We start from the raw sequence: 25,067 nt of genomic DNA, 5'->3' as shown, positions 1-25,067 counted from the left end.
GCTAGACTTCAGCATCAGAAATGTTATTGATAGCACCAATCCCCATTTACATCTGCATGGTAAACAGTACTGACAACAAGAAATATAGGTCCATTATGAAGTTAGCATGGAGGAGTGGGTCTGCCATTTATTCTGATTTCCATAAAAGATCCTTCCGTTATTAACTTACAGTGCCTTATCACCAGAAAGATTCATAAAGAGCCTCTTTGCATGTGCACTTTGTTAGATGTTGCTCAAGGTCTTTTACACATCCATAAACTAGATTCCTTACTTAAGCATTTACCATCAATACAAAGAAGGGCTTCTTTTTTTTTTTTTTTTATCTCTCATTAGCATAACCCTTGTATAATATGGGAGGTCGCAGTGTCAATTCAGGTAATAAATCATCACTTCATCCTCCTGCCCAGGCCCAACCAGTTGACTCTCGATTCTCCTTTCTATCATATACATGGACTGCCATTAATGTACTGGGGGTTTGTTTTTTTATTCCAGGCTAATCTGTAAATTCTACTATAGAAGGCCTCAGTCCTAGTTTTAGTCTCTATTCCAGGCAATCCACAGGTGCTGCAGTCTAACCTTACAGACTTGCAGTCAGCTGCGCCTGACTCCCCTTCCCAGCCCCACATGTTCTCATTGAACCCTGGACGGAAGCAAAGTAGCGGGCTCTCCCAGGACTCCACCTGCCTACCCCACACTCACCCCCATTCTCAGGATTCCCAAAGATTTTCCCCGACCCCCCCCCATCCCACAAATGAGCAGGAAGCAGCCATTTTCAAACACAAGATCCTCATTCCTGCCTTGCCGTCCCTTCCTAGTTCCTCATTTTAAAAAATTAAATGAAAAGGCAGGAATTGTATGTCGGCGTGCAAAGTCCTATGTTGCCACCTGCGTCCTATGTCATCATCTGGGCCAGCCAGGTGCACTGGATATAAGAACCTGCCTGCCAGGATGCAGGATGCTCACTCTCTCTCTCTCTCTTCATTCCACCCTGTCTGTCTTTCTCTCTGCCATGGGTGCCCTCCACTTTAGCTCCTCTTCCCCGTCCCCACCAAAAAAAAAAAATCCTTTCATACCAGATCTGTTCTATGGCATATTTCTCAATATTATAACATGCATAATGATTTTTCATCAAATAAATATTTGTTCAATGAAAATGATATGGTATGATTATAAGAGTCTGTTTAGAGAAGCAGCAAGGGCCCTAAACCATTAACAGGTGGTGAAGGAAAGTTCTGGAAGAGAATCAGTCGGTACATTAAACTCTCTGCTAAGACTGATTAAATGATTTAGACCTTCATGACACTGAGATGCAGGTCCATGGCCTGATTAGATTTTCTTTAGTCTCCTCAGCAGTAGTTCCTTGATGACCTCTGTGTCTGACCCAATCCTCTTTTGACTAATAGGTAAAATATTTTTGGAATGTTTTAACTAACAAAATTCTAGTTTCCTTCAACTAAAAGGCTGTGATGATCGTCAGATAGAGTCTGAACTGAGACTTCCCTGCTTTACTGTAGCTAATGTTTCCAGTAAAGGGTTTTAAAAGAACCTTGATTTATGACTGTTGTTGTTGTTGTTGCTGCTGCTGTTCTGCCACATAAGAGTGTCATTAAACTACTACCGCAATGAAACATAGAAATTGATACAATCTGAACCTGTATTCCTGGAACATGGTCACTAATTTGCTCAAGCATAAACTCTCTCATCCCATTCGAGGTGAGAGTTGTGGTTTTGCAACTCTAAAGAAACAAAGGCAATGCTGGGGGCCAGGGATGGGGGGGGTGCAGGATAGAAGGGAGAAAGAAGCAACTTCCTCAGGCAAAGCTTTTAAGACAGAGGTTAGTACAGGCACCAAGCCCACCTGTACATGCACCCTTTCACATGGAAACAGATTGCACCTGTGAAAATTAGGCAGCAATGCCTAACACAGCTGCAAAAGTCCTAGCTGAGACTTACAAGTGTGCTTTGAGGACCAGCGTATGTTTTAAGTGGTATTTACCCATACCAGTTAGGCCAGTCACAGAAGGGATACAGCCATCAATTCCCTTCAAGTCAAGATGTCTTTCTTCACAGCCTGGATCCAACCAACAAGTTGTTTCCAGGGCAGTAGAAATGTTAATAGACAAAGCCACAAACATTTCTCTTCTGAGGTTTTCTTTTGTGATGCTAAAAGGAGGGGAGAGGTTAAAAAAAAATCACCATGGCAATGAATGGAAAACTGCTAAATCTGTATGGAAATGTTAGGCTCTCAGAATTAAAATACGGAGAACAATAGTCCATGCCTTCCACCAATGCAGACAGCACCACACAGACACTGGGAAATCTTCCATCAGAGCCAGACAGCCAGAAAGTTGGAACATCTCAGACAGGCCCTTCACTTCCTTAAAATCTAAGCTACTTTGGATTTCCAGTAAGAGTGAAAATAAAGCATCTCACAGTCAGGGCTCACTGCCTCAAGGGAGGGTCTCCTCCGCCCACACACACCAGGAACAAGCCTCCTCCTTCCTTTACATTCTAATCTGGAAATGGCAAATTCCTCTCGTTTGCCCTCTAGCCTCCTTGGCAGACTATCCGAATCCACATCTTATCTTATAGAAGTCTAATTATTAAGTAATTAAAGTTCATTTCATAAAGAGACTTATCAACTAGGGGACAGACCTTGTGGTTGGAAATATGCTTTGCTTTTAAATATTCAGCAGTGTGGTAATGTTCTGCAACAGCCTGAGTAGGGTGGCTGTAAACACCCTGTTTGCTCTAAATTAAAGACTGAAGGTTATGTCCCCTCTAAGCGGGACTGCACGTGCCCCTGCTTAATTGTCAACTTCACTGAAGGGCAGGGGAAAGAGGCAAGCCAAAAGAGATGTTCTGTAAGTGGAGTCTTTATTCTGACAGCAGTAAAGATAATCTTCATGGGCTCGGCTAGACTGCTCTCTGCCTCCACTCTCCTATCTCACTCTTGTGGGATCTTCTCTCATCCATCCTGCAGTCTTCCTATCTTCTGTCTTTCCCTCTCTACTGCTGTGTTTCAGTCTCCTTTTTCTGTCTCTCTCTAATCATCTTTCTCTCCATCTCTGTCTCTCTCTGTATGTCTCCTTCTTCATCCTTCCCTCCCTCCCTCCCTCCCTTCTTCCTTCCCTTCCATTTGTATTGGAAACAAACTATAGACTCCTTGGTTTAATAGAAAATTCTGGAATGTGGACTGACAATGTAAAGAAACAGTCAATGAAAAAACACCGAATCGCCTTTTGGGTTTGTTGCGTATAACACGCCATGAGAGGATGGCACAGTGTCATCATTAGAAAAAATTGATGAGAGACATGACTTTGAAGCAAGTGATGATTGGGAGGGATTCCATCCTGCAAATGACCAGGGAAGACTGCGACCTCAAAGCTCACCTTGCAGTACGGCTACATCCCTTTAGTTGACCCTCAGCCCCAGGGCCTGAACTCTAGCTTCTTTAGTCATCTGTGATGTTCTAAATCATAGCACCCCAATAATAATGAGGACAGAGTGCTCCCTCTGACAGCAAAGCTTTCATGAAGCTACTATGCAAGAGAAGCCAGCAACTCCAGAGATTGATTTCAGGACCCACCAACTCTGCCGTGGAGGGAGTTACTACCAGACATAAACTACACTCGTGTTCTAAGTGATCCTCTGCCTTCTGATTATATTACCAATGATCATACAAGCCTGAGTTCTACATGGCCATTCCAGTGCTTTCAGTAACTTTGTAGCCAGGGAGCTCTGGGAAGGCTTATCTAGTAGGATTTCGGTAAGTTTTTTTTCATCCATCTGAGATACTATGTATCTTTTTTTTATCACAAGATTAGATAAGGAAGAGCTTTTCCACCTTTCTCCAATGTATTCAGTATTGTCTACCAGGATGTAGATCTTTCATAAAATATAATGAGATTGTATAGTATATCAATGTCATGAGTCTATGATAAAGTTAGCATAGAATGATTCTTACAGGTGATGCCAAGGAGCAAGTCACACCGAGGGGCAGCTAGCTCTCAGATTGGCTGTGCTGATGTTGATTGTTGAAATTGGTCATTTACATTCATAGATGTAGGGAGCCAAAGCTTTTATCATACAATCATTAATTCATTTAATCATTCATTCAATGTGATGATTACATATCTAAGTCAGGTTGAATCATGGACATCCAGGCAAATAAGTGTTTCAGGTGTGTTAATCAGAGTTTTTCGGTATAAAGATGACATTGTAATATGCAAATTGAAGAAGGGAGTGTGTCTTTCACTTAGAGACCATTTGAGGGTATGTATGGTATCAGGGAAAGGCAAAGTATGTTTTTTATACCTGTTATACCCTATAGGGAACATTGTTTTTCCTGACTTTGAACTTAGACTTGGGTGAGAACTGATATCATTCATCCATGTGCTTCTTTAACCTTTAGATTCAGACATTAAAAAAAAAAAACATTGTTTCCTAGGTCTTAAGCATGTTAATTGCAGATCTCGGGAGTTCTTCACCTCCACAGATATATGTGATAATTTCTTGTGTTAAATCCTCTCCTTAAACCAGCAGTCAGACAGAAAAATATATATATGTTTGACATTCCCCAAATAAAAAGTTTCATATCAAAGCCAAAACACAACTTTTAAACACTGACATATATCAGTATATATTCATGAAACACAGTGTTTCATGAATAAAATTATTAAAAACATTATATTACTATACCTCATAACCATAAATGTGAGGTATATGTTATATGAAACATGACTGGATTCAGTGTTCATATGGGCCACATTGCTAAGACATCTCATCATAAATATGTAAATAATCAAATTCTGAAATAATCCAAAAGGCTGAAATGTTTATGTTCTCATGATTCCCGTTCCTTCTTTTATATATATCAAAGTTTAGCACACTGAACAAGAGTTCTCAGGTCCAAAAGAGGATTTATCTTTGTACCTATGCTTGTCTATGTCCATTTCAGCAAATGGCACTTTTATTATTTAATCACTTATGTCCTTGCCATAAAACAAAAGGAAATACATAAGGATTCTAATACAGAATTGTACTTACATATATATTTTTTGTTCAAGCAATAATTAGGAACAAATTTTGAAGTTTATAAAATATGAACAGGGTCTTGAATACTGAATAGGAATGTATAAAGTACCCAAGATCCAAAAGTATCTTCTAGACAGAGAAACAGTATTGCAAGAAACATGACTCTAAGGAGCATACAAACTTTTGAATATGTAAACAATTCAATAAATTGTGAAGAAGCAGAGAGAGAGAGATTTTTTAACAATTGTGTTTTCCTTTGTTGTGTTTTCTACTACATTACAGACCACAGTAATCTTGATTTTCACCAAGATTGTCCTGTTTTCATTACTGAAGTATTCCATAAGGCTAGAAGCTTATGTGTTTTCATATTATCTTTGAGGAGCACATAGACACAGAATAAATATTGAATGATTTCTATATTAGTTAACAAACAATTAGTGAATTACACTCAATCATGCTACACTAATGTGATAAAATGTGGTACATGTTACCTCTTATAAGTTACATTGGCACCAAGTCACTGTTCAGGAAATGATCATGATTCGGAACTGTGCCTTCTAGGCTGAGAGGGGAGACATCACAGGTGGTATGTTTTCAGAGTGAAAAAATTGCAAAGCTCCAACAACAGTGAAGGCTATAAGATGGAGAACTTAGCACCAAATTTTGTTATTAGGTCCCAATTTATCTGTCCAATAATCTATACCGTTAAGATTATTCTAAATTTACCAAGAAGAGACTTGATACCCTATGAGCATATACAGGGGGAGGTAATCCCCCTCGGGAACAGTCATAGGGGAGGGGAATAAGGGGAAAAGAGGAGGGAGGGAAGAATGGGAGGATACAAGGGATGGGATAACCATTGAGATGTAACAAGAATAAATTAATAAAGGAAAAAAAAGATTATTCTAAATTTTAATTGAACTTCTACCACCCAACAACAACATCACAGTTCCCTGATTGGACTTAAGCCACTCAACCAGAAGGAAATCATGTTGGTACTATAAAGCTGCCAAGCTACCATGCCTGGTAAGGTCATGAACCCTAGAGGAGAACCTCCTACTGCCACTTTCCTAAACAAGTAGAATTTCTGATTGCACTCTAAATATTTATCGTGATACCTCCAGATGGGTGTGGTTCTCACCTCCTAGCTAAGACATTTGTGGAACAGATAGAGATTGTTACAGAAATCAAGGGCTAGTTAAAATGCAGAGAAGCACATGATAGATCTCTGATGCAACTCTACACCTAAGCTTTAGAGAATTGCCATGGAAACCAGGGTAGAGAGATTGTAAGAGCAAAAAATCCAGACTATCAGCCAAGAGGTAAGATCTTCAATACATGACAGAAAAGCTGCAACAATAAGATCTCATCAATCTGGTACCCAAAATTAGAGCTGTATAATCACAATGCCAGCAGACAGGTCATCATGGATGGGGAGAGTCTCATGAGGTTCCATGATTAGATGCAGAACTATAGGAAAGTAAGGGTTGCTAAGAAAGGGAGCTTTGGTCTTCTTCAAGGATGAGACCTTGATAGGCTACCCAGTCCCAAATGGTCATCCTAAGCACATACACAGATCAACACTAAATGGACTCAGCAAGACACACACATACATACATACGTATACACACACACACACACACACACACACACACACACACACACATATATACATACATACACACACACACACACACACATATATATATATATATATATATATAGAGAGAGAGAGAGAGAGAGAGAGAGAGAGAAACAGAGAAAGAAACAGAGAGAGAGAAAGGGGAGGGAGGGAGGAAGAGAGAGAGAGATTAAAAAAAGAGATCAATAATTTGAGAGGATGTAGGGAGAATATGAGAGAAATTACAAATTTTAATTGAGCTTGCAATCAGAGGTGACTGAGAACATTATAAGCAGTGTTTAAGACCAGGTAATATGTTAGAATTAACTGTGTCTCTACTGATATTTCTTGGCAACATTTTCCCTCTAAGTTGATTTAGTAGGACCACCAGTTTCTCAATATGTTTTTCCTGTCAAAGCAAATACCTGAGTTCAGTTCAGAATTTGTAGACTGAGCAACCTAAATGGAACAAATTTTCAACATGCACAAGTAGCAGAGAGAATAGCTCCAGCTCAAAACATTTATTTTAATATATTAATTTATTATAGTTAATTTGGTAATACCTGAGGTACATATTGCAGGCATCAAAATAAAAGTTACTTTCTTTTCCTCTCTCATAATTTTGGTATCTTTTTCCCAGCTCGCAAAATCCAATTCATCAAAAGTGAAACAAACCCCCAGTACAAACAATAATTTAAATTCCATACTTTAATAGATCTATAATTGAAATTTCAATTTGGAAATATCCACTGGAGGGAACATGCCATTAGTAAAATGCATTTGCATCTCATATCTTTGCACAATAACAAAGAAAAGTAAAATAATTCTGTTTACTGCACTCCTATGAATAGGGGGCGGTGTGTGTGTGTGTGTACACGCACACGCGCGCATGCTCACACTTGTACATGCACATTAGTGTGTGAGTTGGAATGCATGGGCCTCTCTGCATAAAGATTCAGATACCAAAGCAAGATGTTAGTGTCCTCTGTCACTCCTCCTGCCTTACTGACTTCCAACAGTTTGGTCAGAGAGCTCTAAGGATCAGCTTGTGTCTACCCAATAACGGCTGTTTAACGCACATGGTATTTCCTATCCTCCTTACTTCCTAGAAATTATGTGGAAGTAAAAGAAGGTCAGGAAGTTGGAAAATAGTAAATCATCTTATAGGAAAAATCTCAGTTGTGAGTTCATTGTCCTGGACCCAACTGTGCCATGTGATACTGGTGTGTGGAGATTGATGGAGGGTGGACACATCCACCTGAAAAGCCAGTTATGGTTCTCTATGCCTCTAAGAGAGAACAGGAGTGGGCCGCATTTGTGTTTGGCAGAAACTAAATCAGAAGATCACAATGGAAGAACCTAAGAGGAGTATGGAGTCTGGTGAGAAGAAAGGAGTCAATAAATATCCCAGAGATGCAAAAACTGACAAACTCAAGTTAACATGAATAACTGTACCATTGAAAGAAATCATGAATAATTAATTGTCAGTTGTTGTGATTTCACATCATTTTATAGTAGCTGTCCATGATTAATTGACTCTTCAGATAGGACATTAGCCTTCCAGGAGTAGCTAAATTATTGTTATTTTAATATCTTAGCTTTTCAACAAAGACAAAATCAATCATCTATTTTCCAAACAGTTTTATTTATGCCAATTTTTTTCCAAGCTATTTAAATTCACTTTCAATAAACTCTTGCTCCTTTTCAGCAAACTCTTCTCTTGGCTTCAGTGGTTGAGGACTTGAGAGTCTTTAGAATGATTTATAGAGACTTCTACATAAGAATGGCATCTGAGATATGTATTGATAATTTATTGTAACTTAGTTTTTCCTCTGGGGGATTTGGCAAGTGAGTTGAGCTTTATATCTAGAACTATCTATTAAGATGACAACAGAGTCCATTAATATGAAAACATGCTGAGTGATGTGAAAAATAAATCTTGAAGGTAACTTTTTACCAGCATATTTACACAAGTTGTAGCACCAGATGTTAAGTTCATATTTGAGGATCCCAGGGTACTCTGGATATCTCAGAGTTATTTCCTTAATTTCTTGTGCAACTTATACCATAATTGCTTACTTGCCACTGGGTGTTTGAGATGTTCCAGTCCTTACCTTCCATAACCTCCTATTAATAAGCCTGTCCTACTCTGACAAGCTTCTGAGCAAAGCGTCGTGTTTTCCCATCTTCCAGGCTAACATTGTCTCACTCTGCTCTTACTCCTCTGCTAGACAACTTCCCAGTTTTCATCTCATAAGCACAGGGTTTCTGTGAATTTGCATAATATTAGTCATTAGGTTCTAGCATATAGCAGGCAATCCACAAGTTCATTCAGAGGAAACAGCCAATAGATCTGAATTAAAATCATCCTCCTAAACACACAACACATATTTCCTACCTCAGAATTTACTAGCATTTGTACCAATCAGTAGTTGCTAGATACTCACTGTCTTACTTAGTGTTTCTATTGCAGCACTGAAACACCATGAGCAAAAAGCAAGTTGGGGAGGAGAGGGTTTATTGGGCTTAGACTTCAACATTGTAGTCCCCCAGTGAAGGAAGCCAGGGACAGGACCTTGAAACAGGGCAAGATCCTGGAGGCAGGAGCTGATGCAGAGGCCATGGAGTGTGCTGCTGACTGGCTTGCTCAGCCTGCTTTCTTGTAGAACTCAGGACCACCAGCCCAGGGGTTGTGCCACCCACAATGGGCTGAGCCCTCCCACCTCAATCACTAACTTTTTCTGAGGACAAATGGATGGGGGGAAGAAGGTAGGAAGGAGATACTGCGAGGAGAGGAGGGAGGCATGTGTCTATGCTTGGGATATAAACTAATATATATAAATTAAAAATAAATTTAAAAAAGAAAGAAAGAAACTGTTCTACAAGCGTGGCTACTGCCTGATGTTATGGAGGCATTTTCTCAACTGGGGTTTCCTTCTCTCAGATGACCAAGGCTTGTGTCTTGTTGATGTAAATTAGCCAGCACACTCACTAAAATGGCTTCCATACTTGCTTAGATTTTCTGTCCTCACCGTTGCAATTCATTCTGTTCAAGTTAAGAATGCCTTGTGCTCTGAATTTCTGTGAAAATTAGGTGTCTTACACACCAAAGCCATGAAAGATACTCTTTTGAAAATTCTCATCATGCAAAGGAGTAATTCTTTTTGTTTGGCCCATTTCAGGAAATGCAAAAGTAGTCTGTTTTGTTTGATCCATCCTTTAGTTCTATTGATGGTCCTTTTTATTGCAGTATATTTTATGGTAGCCTTCATTTACAGAAAAATCTCATTATTGAAATTGGACTTTATAACTTATAATGATTTAGACCATGTGGAGTTTGGTGAGGACATAAATTGCTTAAACAAGATATCTAATATATTCTCCATGTTTTGCAATGATCTTGATTCTGAAATATAGGGCTTAATTATTAATGTAAGTGTTATGTATCAATCTCTGTAAATTGATAATGTTAATAACAGTGACTGAATATCTTTCAAAAATAACTCATAGATTCATGGGAGGTGAGAAAACTTGAGTTTCTTTGTTCTTTCCTGAACCTAGCCTGGCAGCTGGATTGTTAGCAGGGACACAACAGTAAATGGCTGATTAAACAATCCAAACAAACCAACACTTTGATCTTTTATCTATTTTCTTCCTCCAATAATGTTTCCAGGGATGACCATTTGGATAATCAATTGGTGTGTCCTTCCTTGAGGAAGTCTATTTCTCCTGCTCTCAGCATTCCTTAGGTAATGGTGGGTCTTTCAGTATGGTCAAGGCTTAGAGAGCTTTTCCACTTCTGAGTTAAAGTGTCTACTGTTGTCGGCATTCTATTTGAGTTTATGTATATAAAATATATTTACATAACATATATCCATTCAAAGACCTATGTTCCGCTACCAGAGACACCAGGGAATCCACTGGGAAAGTCACAATCTTATCAAAATGCATTTGTAGTTTTTGAAAGGTAGTTTTAGTTTAAGTAACTGACAGGATTAACAAAAGTTTCATTTGTTTTTCCCTGTTTAGTGTTTCTTAAAGCAAGTTTAATCGGAACTTAAATCTAAAAATAAGCTGACCTCAGTTCTCCCATTTAAAGAAATGGTAATAGGTTTGTAAATCTTGAGCATGTCCATAGCAGGTTGTTTAATGATTCAAACTCCTGAGAGATGAAGATGCCTATTATTCACACCAAGCTGAACTGCTAATTTTCAGAGATAAATGCACCTGTGGAAAAGGAATCATATCTTTAAATTGTATTACCCTCTGACAAGACCACATACTGTTTTGTTCTTGTTGTTAATACAGAAATCAGAGGGTGTAAATCTCTTCATCTTCCTGTCAGCAGTTCTGGCCAGGGTGTTAATGGCCTGTAGCCCAGAAGTTGCATAGGCTTCTAGCCAATCAGTAGTGAAACCATTTAATTGGCATTTGAAACAGGAAGCACAGAGGTAGGGAGTGGGAGGGGGCCTCATGCTAATACATTCCAATGAAAACATATTTTCAAGTCTCCAACTAAAATAGGAGATCATAATCTTTTGTGATATAAAGTGGGTTAAGGAGACTCATTTCATTTATTAAATGAGAAAGACTAGTTTTATTGATTGAAAGTACATTAGCAATGTCTTAGGAGATGTCCTTTCAAAAGAACAAACCCAACTGCCCCCTGCTAAGATGAAAGTGGTCTCGTTTCTCCAACAAAATGAATTTAGAAAAAGCTTCCTGCATTTAAGCAAAACATGTCTAAGGCCAGATTGTGTAAGAGGCCCATAGACCTTAGCACAACTAACACCACGTTGGAGGCCCCCATTCTGACCTTAAAACCCAGCACATAGGCAGCAACACATGGAAATGGGAACAAAGACTTAACCCATCAAAGATCTGTTCCATAGACCAGGAAAGTCCCTGAATCAACCTTGCCTTTTACTTTCCATAATTACACTTCTCGCCTACTGAAGAGTGACAACGAGGATGTTGTTTTGATGCATAAAAGAAAGCTGTAGTGCTTGGGGCTGCATAATTCAGGCAAGTTCCCAGTGCAGCCAGTGGCTGGCAATAAAGATTTTCTTTCCAACTTTAATAGTGTCCTTGTTGATGTCTGGCGGGCTTACCTGGCAACAGCCCTTCTCTGAGACATTGTCTGTAAACTGCCTGTTGAGACTCAGAAAAGAATAGTGCCCCTTGGCATCCTACATTCTCTGAAATATAGGACACTAAAAGCCTCAGAGCTGGTCTTGGATTTTTCTATTCTCTGGCCGCCCTCCCCCTCCCCAAGCACTGAAGTGTATCATAAAGGGCAGAATTCCCGCTTTCCGAGGTGGAGCGCAGAAAACAGGGCATTTCCTCCCTAAAACAAGCCATGGACACAAGAAACGTCATTCCCTTCCTTCTCCGTTCTTGAAGACGGTCATTCCAAAGCAGTCCTGCATATAGGGGAAGGAAGGAAGACTATGCAGGAAGACCAGGAAGATGAGCACCCAGGCCCTGCTGGAGGCCCATCCTCACTCTAGTATCCTGCAGAAACAGACTGGATTAAAATCATAACACATTAACCGGAACTGTTTCTATCTAGAGAAGCCATAAGGTAGCGCTGGAGAATTTGAACTATTCTCATTCTCGGGGGGGGAGGGGGGAGGGAGAATGAAGTTGAAATAAACAGTTGCTTAAAACTGTGACTTAGAAAAGAAAGACATTATTTGGTGTCTAAAATGGCTCTGCAATAAAAGCACTAAATATTATGTGATAAACTATTTCCTTAAATGTTTGTTATAAAGAGGAATATGTACGACCCTTAATTCCATCCCTATGCACTGTGCCGATAAAGAGATGCTTCTAAGGTTAGAAACATCTATTCCCTTTGTCTTAACTGACACCATTAAACTGAACACTACTGTGACCTTTTTCAGAAACTATTTATTTTTTTCTCAGACAATAGGCCCTGGGTGGAGAAAACACAATAAACAGCACTAGCCACCACAAAGGTTAGGAGATGCCTGTGACTATTGTCTATGAAAGTACCACTTTCTAATAGGATGGGAGACCTTGCTCATGGGACGGAATGTATGCATGGCACTATAAACTGGTCAAGAGCCCCTGCCTAGAGAGAGGTCATAGTCTCCGGAGGGAGAATCTACTATAGAGAACAAATGACTATGAAGTGCTCTGCCCTGTAATAAATGGCACCACTCCCTTGGAGTGGGAAAAGGGGAACAAAAGAAAGATTCATCGGATAGGCAGGAGTGCTGTGAAGGGTTGTTTTCTGACTATGACATAGCTGCCGACTCAGGCACTCACCTTAGCTGTGGTTACCTATACAAGAATTACACAAAGTTAGACCAAGCATCACTTCATAAGAAATGGCAGATGAGAGAGGGGAAGTCCTACCAGAGGAACTACTGATAGGTGATGGCTGCTGGGGGTGGGGGGTGTCATTTGTCTTCAGCTATGGAACCAATGATAAATTGTTCATATTCCACTGAGTAGCATCTCTTACTCATGGGTATGGAATCAACCCTAATGAAACTCAGTGGTCATATACACAAAAACAATATGACTGCAGGAGGCGAACAGGGAGGGAAGAAGATTTCCAGCAGGAATAGATAAGAGGGAGTATTGGGGACCAAGTGAAAACAACTGAAAGTTTATGTGTGCATTTACGAAAACTGTCATGAAATATAAGAAAAGAGAAAATAGCAAGCTCAACTCTCCATTTAAACACATGCATGCCAATGACAGCATTGGAAAATAATTGACTATGTTTTCTAGATTTCTCTTCGTGTGAGGACAGATGAGCCTACATTAATTAGTGCTAACGGTGTAAAGTGAGAACAGGACTGCAACAACATCACAAGCTTTGCAGAAGACCTTAATTGGAGATCAAAGACAGCCTCGGATCTATAATACCTACATCAAACTGCTTGCATTTAATTTAACATACATTTACCGAGGCCAATTCATTGGCATCTTATCTGATCCTAATGCGCTACGAGAGCCCAGGAAAACAATAGTATTGAGTAGTAGCATCTATAGAGAGAGACATATACTGATCATTACCAAGGGTTTTATCCCTTCGTCTGTTCTGTGGCACCCACACTGAAAATGGCTGGCTAAAACAACATTTACATTTCCCAACTTATGAACATTATGAGAAATTTAAATTCAGTGCCAAAAAACTCCCAAGGTTTAACTGGCATACAGTTGTACCTATTTACTTACCGACTGTCTATGGCTGACTTTGAGTTGCTAGAATAAAGTTTCAGTGACAAAGAGATGGCTCTAGACATACACAAATGCTACTACCTAACTCTATAAAGGAAAGGATTACAAACCCCTGTGCATGAATGTTGACTCAGGAGTTCTAAATTAACCAGTAAATTTCGTGGCTGGTTGGTCAGTGACACCTGGATTGTAATCAACCAATCTTGCATATTTGTTCTTTGAGATAAATTGCACAAAATATATAATTGCCTAATACCTTTACTTGCTATCTAGTCACAGCACCAGAGGGTATTTTCCACACTGAAATGCAACTTTTTAGGGCCATAATAAAAGCATGAAAAGGAAAAAGAATGTCAAAGGCTTATGAAATGAATGGCTTTCTTTTACTTTCTTTAGCTTCAATTTGATTTCCACAGCTACTCAGCTAGTAAACAGTAATGCAGCATTTGTCACATCAGCAGCTGTGGAAGTTGCAGTCCCCAGTATTACAACTGCTCAAGTATGGGAACCCGTTTCAGTGCCTCTTCCCCTACGTTGCAATCAAAGCAGTTTTCAGTTTTTGCTCCCTAAGCCCTCTGTGTGAAATGAGCTAAAGATAGAATTAAAAATGAATGAATTTATAATTGCTTAGGTGTTAGAAGTTCTACAGTTGAGCAAGTTTAGTCTCTTCAAAATTACTCTAATAATATGTCTACGAATCAAGTATATTTGAGATGAACTTCTTTTGAGCACCTTCCAATGCTCTGGCAAATTAATTCCCCCCCACCCTGTGTCATTTACTGAGCACTTACTGTGGAGTAGGGATTACTTCTGGTGGCAGAGAAAAAGTATATGAAATAAAAGTGATACAACTGACCAACCTAATAAAGAAATATATATGAGAATTCACACAATAAATAAATAAACAAAAGTAATGTATGGAAGGGGATAATGAACATATGGAATAATTACATAGAAAAGGGGGTTATGTATGCTAAAAAGAAATAGAAAAGTGTAGCCTAAGGCTTAGCAATTGGTAGCCTGAGCACACTAAAGGAAAGACTTTGGAAGAGACTAAGAATGAGTCTATATTTGGCCTACTCATATTTATCCTGCTGTCATTTCCTTCCCTAGACAGACCACAGGAACTAGAATCTATCTCAAAACCAGTAGAATCTAGAAATGCTACTCCAGTTTCCTCTTGTCTTTTGGCGAAGAGCAGGCCGTAAAGAGATTCTGTGATCTACCTTATTACATAGTGCTGTCTATAGCTAGGAGAGCGGATGCTACAGAGAGAAGCCAGGAAGAATCTAAACAGCCTTGCTGGATATCCCCTGTTCAGCTGGTGTCTTAGTCTTATTTATATTGTTAATTAAAAAACAATACCAACAAAACCTGACAAGAGGCATCCCCAGAAGAAAGCATGTACTTTAGTTCACAATTTCAGGTCACATTCCATCGTAGCTAGAAAGCTGAGGCAGGGACATAAAACAGCTAGTCACATCACATGCACAACTCAGCAGAGAAAGCTGGGTATGGTGGCACACCCCTTTACTCTCACCAGCCCTTGGGAAGCAGATTTCAGGGGATCTCTGTGAGTTCTATACCAGCCTGGTCTACACAGTGAAACACTATCTCCAAATATAACAACAAAAAAACTAAAACTGAGTAGACAGAAACAAATGCGTGCTTGTTTGGTCCTCTGCTAGCTTTCTCTACTTTTTTATACCACCCATAGCCTCAAGGAAGGGAACTCTGCCATCACCTTTCAGACTAGCTCTTCACACACCAATTAAGGCCAAAGAGAGAAAGAAAATCACCCCAGGGACATGTCTACAAGAAAACTTCTGGACAATCCCTTATTGAGACTTCCTTGGTGATTCTATGTTGCTTCCAGATGGCAATTAAAATTTACCACCACAGTTGGATACCATTAAGTGATGTTTTTTTCTTGCCTAGCATATTTCTATATGGTTTCCTATTCTCAATAAACCTGAGCATATAACCAGGTCACTGTTTTTTTTTTTTTTTCATTTCAGGAGGCACAAATGTCCTCCTGCAACTGAGTCCACTTTTATATATCCTCCATTCCTTTTAACCTGTGTTTTGTTTAGCAGTGATGACTATGATCCTTGTAATAGGTGAGGAAAGGTAGACCTTTGTATCTCTACAGTATGCAGTATAGGAAGTGTGGGAATTCTAAACACAGAAGTCAGAAGAGGTTATATGGGACAATGCATCGCAAACACATATAAATATATATGCAAACGACTAAATGTGAGAACATTGTTAGACTGAAAATAAATGGTGCTTTGAAGGAAATAACACTAGGTAGTTGCCAAACCTATCCTAGAATATTCCTAATAAGGATGGAAAACTGTCTAGAAACTTTGCAGCTAAGGTTGTAGTTGGCCTTTACTGGAAAAACCTGAGGTCCCCACAAAAATGAATGACTCCCTTTGCCAGCCGGGCTTCCTCTTCTCTGCCTGAGGATCCTAGACCCCATACCCTCTACTTGAAGAATGTCACACAGTCCTTAGGCAAATTCCCTTTCTCCTGATAGAACCTGTTCAGAAAGCACTTGGGATTCCTGAGATGCCTCTCCATGCTAATGAGGTATCTCAGTACCTTAGGCCTGCAGCCAATGGCATTCGCCCACCCCGCCCCGCCCCGCCCCCTAGTTCTATATAACCCTTCTTCACCCTGAATAAAATCGGTCTGCCTCCCCGAAGCTGATCCTGGAAGGGTATTTCCGTTCCTGTTCATGGGTCACCAAGCCCCCAGTTTGTCACTTCTGCTCCCTTGCTCCTGAGGACCAATGGCCAATGATCCCAGGAAAGAGGGAAAGCCACAGAACACTACATACCCTTGTTTCACATCTGGGGAAAATAGAAGTTGTGTTTGTATGTAATGAGAACACTATAGTGGCAGCAAAGAGAGCGGTTTGTTTCTTGAGGTTCAAGAAATAACAGAACTTTTGGGAGGAGCTGAGTTTAGAGGACTTCTTACAGGGTTCGATGCAGCTGGACAGAAGGCCAGAAACATTAGCAAGGCAAATGCTTGAGCAACTGAGTAACCTGTGGGCCCTGTGAACTGTTTTGCATTTCTTAGTGCAGAAATGCATGCGTGGGAAGAACACACTAAGAAACAAAGTGGAAAGAGGCTGAGGAAGAAGGAGGAAGGTAGTAGAAAACAAGAAAAGCTGAGAAAGGAACATAATTTTAACCCCACCGGAACAAAGAAAGATATACACTCACTGGATTTAAGAATGAAATAAATAGTTTATACATGGACAATATACATAACACACAGGAAAAAAAAACCACCCTACACCCAAAATAATAAAATAATATATTTTTTTAGAAGAATGAAGTAAAATACTAAGGAGGCAATATAATCAACATAGTGATTAATATAACTGCTACAGGCAAAATTGTGTTGGTGTTCTGGTATGGTATGACAACAGATTCATTGGTAGGTAAATAGAAAATTATTGCATTTAAAAGCAATGTATCAAGTTCAATGACCTAAGAAAATCCTGTTATTTTGCTTTCTTTCAGTTCCACTCAAAGGCCAAGGATGTTTTCTGTCTCCTCCCTCATGATTCTAAGGCTACTCAATATAATCTCTCTCTCTCTCTAGAACAGTGGTTTACATGTGTCAGAAGAGAAACTGTAAACATTTAGTAAGAGGAAGAGCCATGGATGAAAGTAGACCACCTACCAAGCTCTTGCTGGCTTCCAGCAACAGAGAACCATCCGAAGCAAAGCCAGTACTGCTTGATACAAAACAATCTACACCAAGACAAAATTGCCATAATAAAAGATGCTCAGTTAACCAGAACTGCAAATAAAATGAGTAACATCTTAACAAAAGTGGGTCCCAAAGAATACTGAAAATATACACCCACTAGAAATTACTCACTTTTTACCTGAAAATATTTTTTTATTTTTATTTTTTAAATATACATTTATATTGTTACACATATATACAATAAACTATCTACAGCAAGAAGAACCATTAAACAATCAGGAATTATATAAAGGTTACATTCATAGTGTTTTGGCTATTTGTATTTGGCAAACTTGAAGTAAACATCTTTCCTATCTTGGTGCATCTAAAATTCTGAACATAAATCAGTCTCCATCATATCTCATCATTATCAACTTAAAACATCTATCTAGACTTAAAAACATCTTAACCCATAAACAACTAAGCTTAATTGTAAAACTAAACTGGCTGGTCTTCAACCCCATCAGACTTGAGAAGGAATAGAATTAATTACCTGGGTAGACAGGGAGTTCAGGTTAGCAGCTTCCAAAATAAATTTTAACTGAGAATCTTCAATTTCAAATTCAAAAGAGATTGACCTTCAGTGGCACAACACAGTAAACTGGTAAGAATCCAAGAGGTAAGGCCCAATTCAAAAGTCAGGGGTAACTTTTAATGAGACACACATGCATGCCAGACCTCCATTTGTTTTGTTTTTGGTTTGGTTTTTGTTTTGGTTTTAGTTTTGGTTTTGGAGTTTTGAGACAGGATTCTCTATGTAGCCCTGGCTATCCTAGAACCCTCTTTGTAGATCATACTGGCCTTGAACTCAGAGATCCGCCTGCCTCTGCCTTCCAAGTGCTGGAATTGAAGGCATGTGCTACCACATCCGGCTAAGACCTCCATTTCTAATGGAACTTGGCTGAGGGATGGGAAGTTATGCTGACCCTACACAAGTGTACTAAAAAAGAGTTTGAACACATACAGATCTCTAGAAGATTCATAAGCAGGTCCAGAGTTATGATGCTTTGATCCTTCAGCTAGGCACTGAAAGGCAGGATTAGCCCTTGAAATCACAGGGCTATATTGTTAGGAAGTTTCAATATGATGTAAAATTCTATAATTAAGGAAAAGCAATTAAATTTTCTATATGAAAATATTTTCTCATTAACATGAGAATTCCTTAATAATATATTCAAATTATATAGTAAAGGATTTATGCTTTTGATGAGACAATTTTGATAAAACTGGTCATTAAAGTTAATTACTAATAAACTAGCAATGGAACTATACATGACATTTATCATAGAGAAGACAGTGGAGATGAGTGGAAGGTTCAAATCTGGAGAAATCTACCAAGAAAATTACATCACTATATGATTGAATCTACCAAGTACTGATGTAAGAGGTGAAAATGGCCTACACTTTATATTTGTAAAATTGATATGTAATGACTGATTTAACTATTTTTTGTTATTTACTTGTTAGTTGGAGTCCTACAAGCTTTGAGTTGCCATGGACAAAAAAAGTTGTTTAAATGATAGATAAAGTAAAACAATAAAGTCTTTGGAAATAGCAGGGCACACAGTAAGCACTCAGGAAGGAAGCAAGTACTGGTGATCAGAAAACGTACCCAAAGTACTGAGAGCTTTGAACAAAAGACTGCTAACGCATTACAGATTGTCTGCTCTGATCTCTCTCAGCCTTTCTTGTCTACCCACTTCCTGCTCCTCTCCCCAAGATCACAGGAGACTTTCTCTGGGTTTCCCTTATCTACCTATTGAGATAACACCTGTAAAGGACCCCAATTGGCCTCAATCCCTTCCCTCAGGAACTTACCAAGGAGAGGAAAATCTAGGAAACCATAGGAGAGACAGCAAGTGGCTTCGGACTTTGTCAATGTTCTAATCAGCCCTCCTAAAAATAACTTTACCTTCGTGCCACTTAACTGACATAATGAGAAAAAAAAAAAATACTTGTTCATCTTACTTCCCCTCCTGCCCTCCTCTTGTTTCCTGCCACCTTCCTCTAGAGCCCCAAGTCATGGTTCCAATGAGCAAACATTTTAGTCATCTGCTTCTCTCATAGACCCCTCACCCCAAGGTGGAGGTACATGATCAATTTGCTTGTCATTTCTGTTGGCTCACTCACCGTTCTTGTCCATAGACTCCATAATGTAACTGTCCTATGTGACAGCAAGCTTTCTTTTCTCCAACATAGGAAAGGATGAAAGCACAGTCATTCCCTCTCATATAATGTGTACGCCTACTCACCCAGAGATCTAAGATGCTTCAAGAAACTATTATAGGTTAGAACCTCTTTATAACCAGGGGTGTGATGAACCCTGAAGAAGGGACTGAGAGACCCTTCATAAACAATGTTCTAGGAAGTGAAGACTTGCTGGATTCCTATGAAGCAATCCCATTTCCTTGCCTTTAGTTTCAATTTGGAGAGAGAAAATCCTTCAGAAAAACCTTCTGTACTCTCTCACAAGGCTCCACTCATTCTCCATTATAAAAACCATGACAAGAGAAACAGAACAGCAAACCTGACAAATCTAGAAACCTTTCCGGTTTCAAGGAGCTGAATATACTAGCACTGCTCTGAATGCTTTACTATCACTGGCAAATGTGTTAACGGTAGCCATCAGCACCAATGACAGCATGAATATTTTACACCATAGCATCCCTGACTGCAAGTGTTATTTGTATCAATGGCCAGGGATGATGTTTACCTTCACAGTTCTCTTTGATTCACTGTGATTATGTTTTCTACATCTATTTTTTACTGCTTTTGGAGTGCACAAAGGCTATCATGTTTGTTCTTTATACTTCATATCTCTTTCTCTTTGAGGGAGACAGACTGGCTGCAACGTAACCACAATGTTAGTAGACACTAAAAAACTTAAATTTCGTGTACAATATGAAACAATGAATTTGAAAAATATTTATATGTTTAGTGGACAGTTTAATTGATTTGAGCAAAGACTAGAAGGACCTTTGTAAGAAAAATGTTCTCTATTGCATGTTCTAAGTCTCTATATATTATAATTGGGGGAGAGAGTTGGAGGATTGCATGTGTATGGGGGTTCATATGCAAGCATATACATGCATGGAGGGAGAATGTGTGTAGGTGGAGAGTGCATGTGCAATTAAGTATGTTTATGAAAATGTGCATAAAAATTGGCTGTTATTCTTTGGGTGCTGTTTACCTATTCACACCTATTACCTATTTGTATATATATGTATGTATGTATGCATGTATATATGTATCTATCTATATCTATCTATCTATCATCATCATCTATTTATATATCTACCATTTATCTAGTATTTATCTATATGTATGTATATAGTATGTATGACCTATCTATATATCAATCATCCATCTATCTATCTATCTATCTATCTATCTATCTATCCATCTATCTATGTTTTTTCTTCTACCTATCTATCTTGTATGTGTGTGTGTGTGTGTGTGCGTGTGCGTGTGCGTGTGCGTGTGTGTGTGTGTGCATATAAAATATCACATTGGTCAGGAACTTGCTATCCACTTAGCCTCAGAACTCTTCTGTCTCTGCTTTCCCAGTAACAGGATGACAAATACATTCCATTATACTCAAGCTATTTATGTGGCTTCTAAGGCTTGAAGCCAGGTTCCTAATGAGTTTGCAAGGCAAGAACTTTAACAGACTATCTTAGGTTATTTTTTAATACTACTACAATGTTTTGACATTTGAAAATATGTTTTTGGCTACAGAGTGATTGTTATGACTAGTTAATTTTTAGAGACAGGAAAAGATATTCTTTGATGTCAAGCAAATCTAGACCATGTTCCATATATTCCTATGTCTGCTTCATCCTTGTAACAGGAACCCTAACTTACGTACTATTCTTTATCTTGCCTTTACTTTAAACCTCCCAAGAATGATGCTACCAACCTGGTGTTCAGCCTGTATGATTCTGGATGTGTGCTATACCTGCAGCTTCACGGACATCCAGGAATAATAAGCTTTGTTTTTTTCTTGAGTTTTTATGATCCTTTCACTTAGAAAAAGTACCAGTTTCAGAATTTTATAGAAAATTTGTGAGTTTGTGTCGCTACTGATGTTATTGCCGTCAAAATTAAACAACACATTCATTTTAGCAGTAGGGACCGCAAAGAAGAGTTGAAGCCAAGATCTTAGGAAGTAGATGTGAATTCCTCAAACTTTTGGTCAAAGGACATCCATCCCTTCCTACTCTCACATATGTATATAAAGGAGGATGCAACAAGCCTTGATTATAGCCTCAAAATAATTTCATTTTAATGTCTATATACAGGGGGAGGTAATCCCCCTCAGGAACAGTCATAGGGGAGGGGAATAAGGGGAAAATGGGAGGGAGGGAGGAATGGGAGGATACAAGGGATGGGATAACCATTGAGATGTAACAAGAATAAATTAATAAAGGAGAAAAAAATACTAGTAATTTCCAATTTTGATTTTAAAGGTCTCTATGACAATGTAATTAGTTTTAGAATTTAAATTCGACTGTTCCACTATGAAAATGATTTATATATAAGTTAAGCAAGCCTTCACCATTTCAAGTTTTTAAAAAATTAACATATTCTTGTCATTAACAGTTTTTGAGATAAGACATGGTTCAGCTTATGTCTATGTTCTGCTAAATGTTGATAGAATTTTGTATCTTATGTCATAGAAATGTGTCAGTTACTTGATCCATTGAGAAAACTTTCAGCCAGTTTCATGAAGTTCATGGTATGTGTTTCACTCCCGGAGACATCTGTTACGATTTGATCTAGATCTCAACCAATGGAAATATTTGGGTTTTGTTATCATTTTGAAGCAGACTTAGAGTTTCTGATAATGAGGTTTCTTATGATTTTTAAATTTCATAGTGCATATTAACAACACATAATATTTTATTTCATAAGGATATATTCATACAACTGTATATTGAGCAAAATGATCTCCCTATTCTTTAAGGAAATATCAGGTCTTTTTCTGTAAAAATGAAGGAAATACCAGTCCTGTTCTCCTGGGGATCAGAATAATAAGCTCAGTGTGTGATATTTAGAATGCTAGACTCTAAGAGGAGTCAGGATAAGTCAGGTCTTCCTTCTCCCTGCTGTCTATTCCTCCCTCTGTCCATGGACAGGAGCTGTTTTCTCTAAGCCTCCTATTTGCAGAAAGGCCAGGTCACCTATATAAGGTCAGGAAAAATAACTAGAGTTGATAACATAACCCGAACCCAGGCAAATGTAATCTGGGATGTTTGTGTGTTTGGGGTCCTACCATCTTCCATAAAAATCATTTTGTCTTCCTCTAAAATGGCAACAACATGCTTGTTTGTTAGAATTCAGCCATCTGGCTTTTCTATGTGTTTCATACTTTGTATGTTTGTCTTGTGATTTCACCTTTAAAAAAATTAAGTGCCTTTGATTCCACTATTCTGCTTCCTGTCAGCTTATTTATAGATTCACACAGATTCTCACGCGAAGAAAAATGTTTCCTTCTTCCTTCCCATACACAGCAAGTTAATCAAAAGAACACAACAGAAGAACCTTTTATCTCATCCAAGTACTGTCCCAGGTTATTATTCTGAAGGAAAACTCCACTCATGTTATCCAAGAAAATTTTCCTTTACCTCCCCCTTCTCGTCCTGACTCAATCACTATCATCAGTACCATCTATCTGGAATGTCGGAATTTATTTCTGCCACCTGCTATTTCCTTTCATTGTTATATTTCCACATGTGTGTTGTATGATAAACTTTTTTGGGGGGGGGGTGATATCCTGCACACATGTATACCAATCCCAGATATGGAACCCACAACAAGTGTGGGATACAGCTGGAGTCTGACTTGGTAAACCAACGAGTTTTGTTGGGGTTGCTGATATGAATACAGGGTGAGGGCTTACTTACAGGAGCAGAAATGACTCACAGACAGCTACACTACCAAAGCCTACTCTAGCATGGGTGGTAGCTCACAAGAGCTAGGGACCTGGAACATACTACACAGCCTGCAGGCCTCTGAGAGTGTGGAGAATATCCTTTCGAGGTGACTCTGGTCTAAACTTCTTTTTCCAGGCATCTTGGGTAGCGTTTGCTTCTTTCAGCTGCTCTGGTCTGAGAGCCTATTTGAGAGGGAATCTCCGTTTTTATTGCTCTTGCTGGCAAGGAGGAGACTAGTGAATCTGGTTAGTTTCAGGAACTTCCTTAATATTTTTTAAATTGTTACTGTTTTGTTTAAGAAATCACACTTGAGTCGGCGTGGTGGCGCAAGCCTTTAATCCCAGCACTCGGGAGGCAGAGGCAGGCGGATTATTTTGAGTTCGAGGCCAGCCTGGTCTACAAAGTGAGTCTAGGACAGCCAAGGCTAGCATAGAGAGACCCTGTCTCAAAAAACTAAAAAAAAAAAAAAAAAAAAAAAAGAAATCATCCTTGAAGATGGACTGTTTCAATCTCTGAAGGAAGGAATCCATAAAACACCCTATGACAAAAAGATCCAAGCCAAATTTGTTCTATTTCACATATAAACTCTTCTGTTTATCTTTTTCTTGAATGAAAGGCTTCTGTATATTTGACATACCTTAATTTCAGTAAAACACTCTAAAAATGACAACATCCCAAGGCATATTACCTATTTAGGCTGAATTAGAAGGGCAAAGGGGTTTAATGTTAATACTTAGGTGCAAATTCAATGGGAAGAAAAAAACACATATTTTTTTAGACCATGGTGAGATAGTTGTTGCATCTTCTCGTGGGTATTTACATGTTTTCTGTATCTTGATTTCATTTGCACAGCCGAGATACTCATCCTCCTCAGACCTGGGTTTGTAGCTCATTGTTGAAATGTGAAATGAAGTGAACAAAGGCGCAGTATCCGGACATGACCTATTTATACACAGAATGAACCTAGCAAATCTTCACAGATGGAAGAGGAGAAATTCTACTATTAAAGATGGTGACAGTAGTTGCTTAGCTTCTCTAAACATTAAAATTATCCACTTCTTTGGGGATAGCATTAGGGATGACATTTATGAAGCTAATAAAGTTTTTGTAGTAATTTAAAATTCAGTGGGTCAATGATTACAAATTTTCAGACTTGCACCCCACAGTGTTATTAGTATACTATAAAATAGGCTGCCAATAGGCGTAGCACCACTTATCTGGAATGAACTTTAGGTTTTCCAATGGTCTTTTAATTGGTAGTTTTTCTGGGAAAACATAATCATTTGTTCTAATTTTTTTATAAATTATATTTCTGACGGAAGTGTTAAAAGGGGGAACAAACAAGTAGTTAAATGAACGAAGACTTTTTTCTTAAACTTCAGTCTTATCACTGAACTCTTACAGCTGATCCTCTCTCAGGAACATCTACAGTGATGAATAATCAAAAGATCCATGCATTGATGTATTATGTTATCCCCAGAAAC

At 38.7% G+C, this 25,067-nt stretch overlaps 1 protein-coding gene across 2 annotated transcripts in view; it reads right to left on the bottom strand.

Moving 5' to 3' along the window:
- The window catches only part of DCC (DCC netrin 1 receptor), a 1,088,923-nt gene that overhangs the window by 569,565 nt on the left and 494,291 nt on the right, over positions 1-25,067 (bottom strand). The window lies entirely within an intron of this gene.

Source organism: Acomys minous (genome assembly GCF_964271855.1).
Source record: "Acomys minous genome assembly, chromosome: 4".
Classification (NCBI taxonomy): Eukaryota; Metazoa; Chordata; class Mammalia; order Rodentia; family Muridae; genus Acomys; species Acomys minous.
Note: the sequence above shows the minus strand (reverse complement) of the source record. Positions and strands in the feature narration are given on the sequence as shown.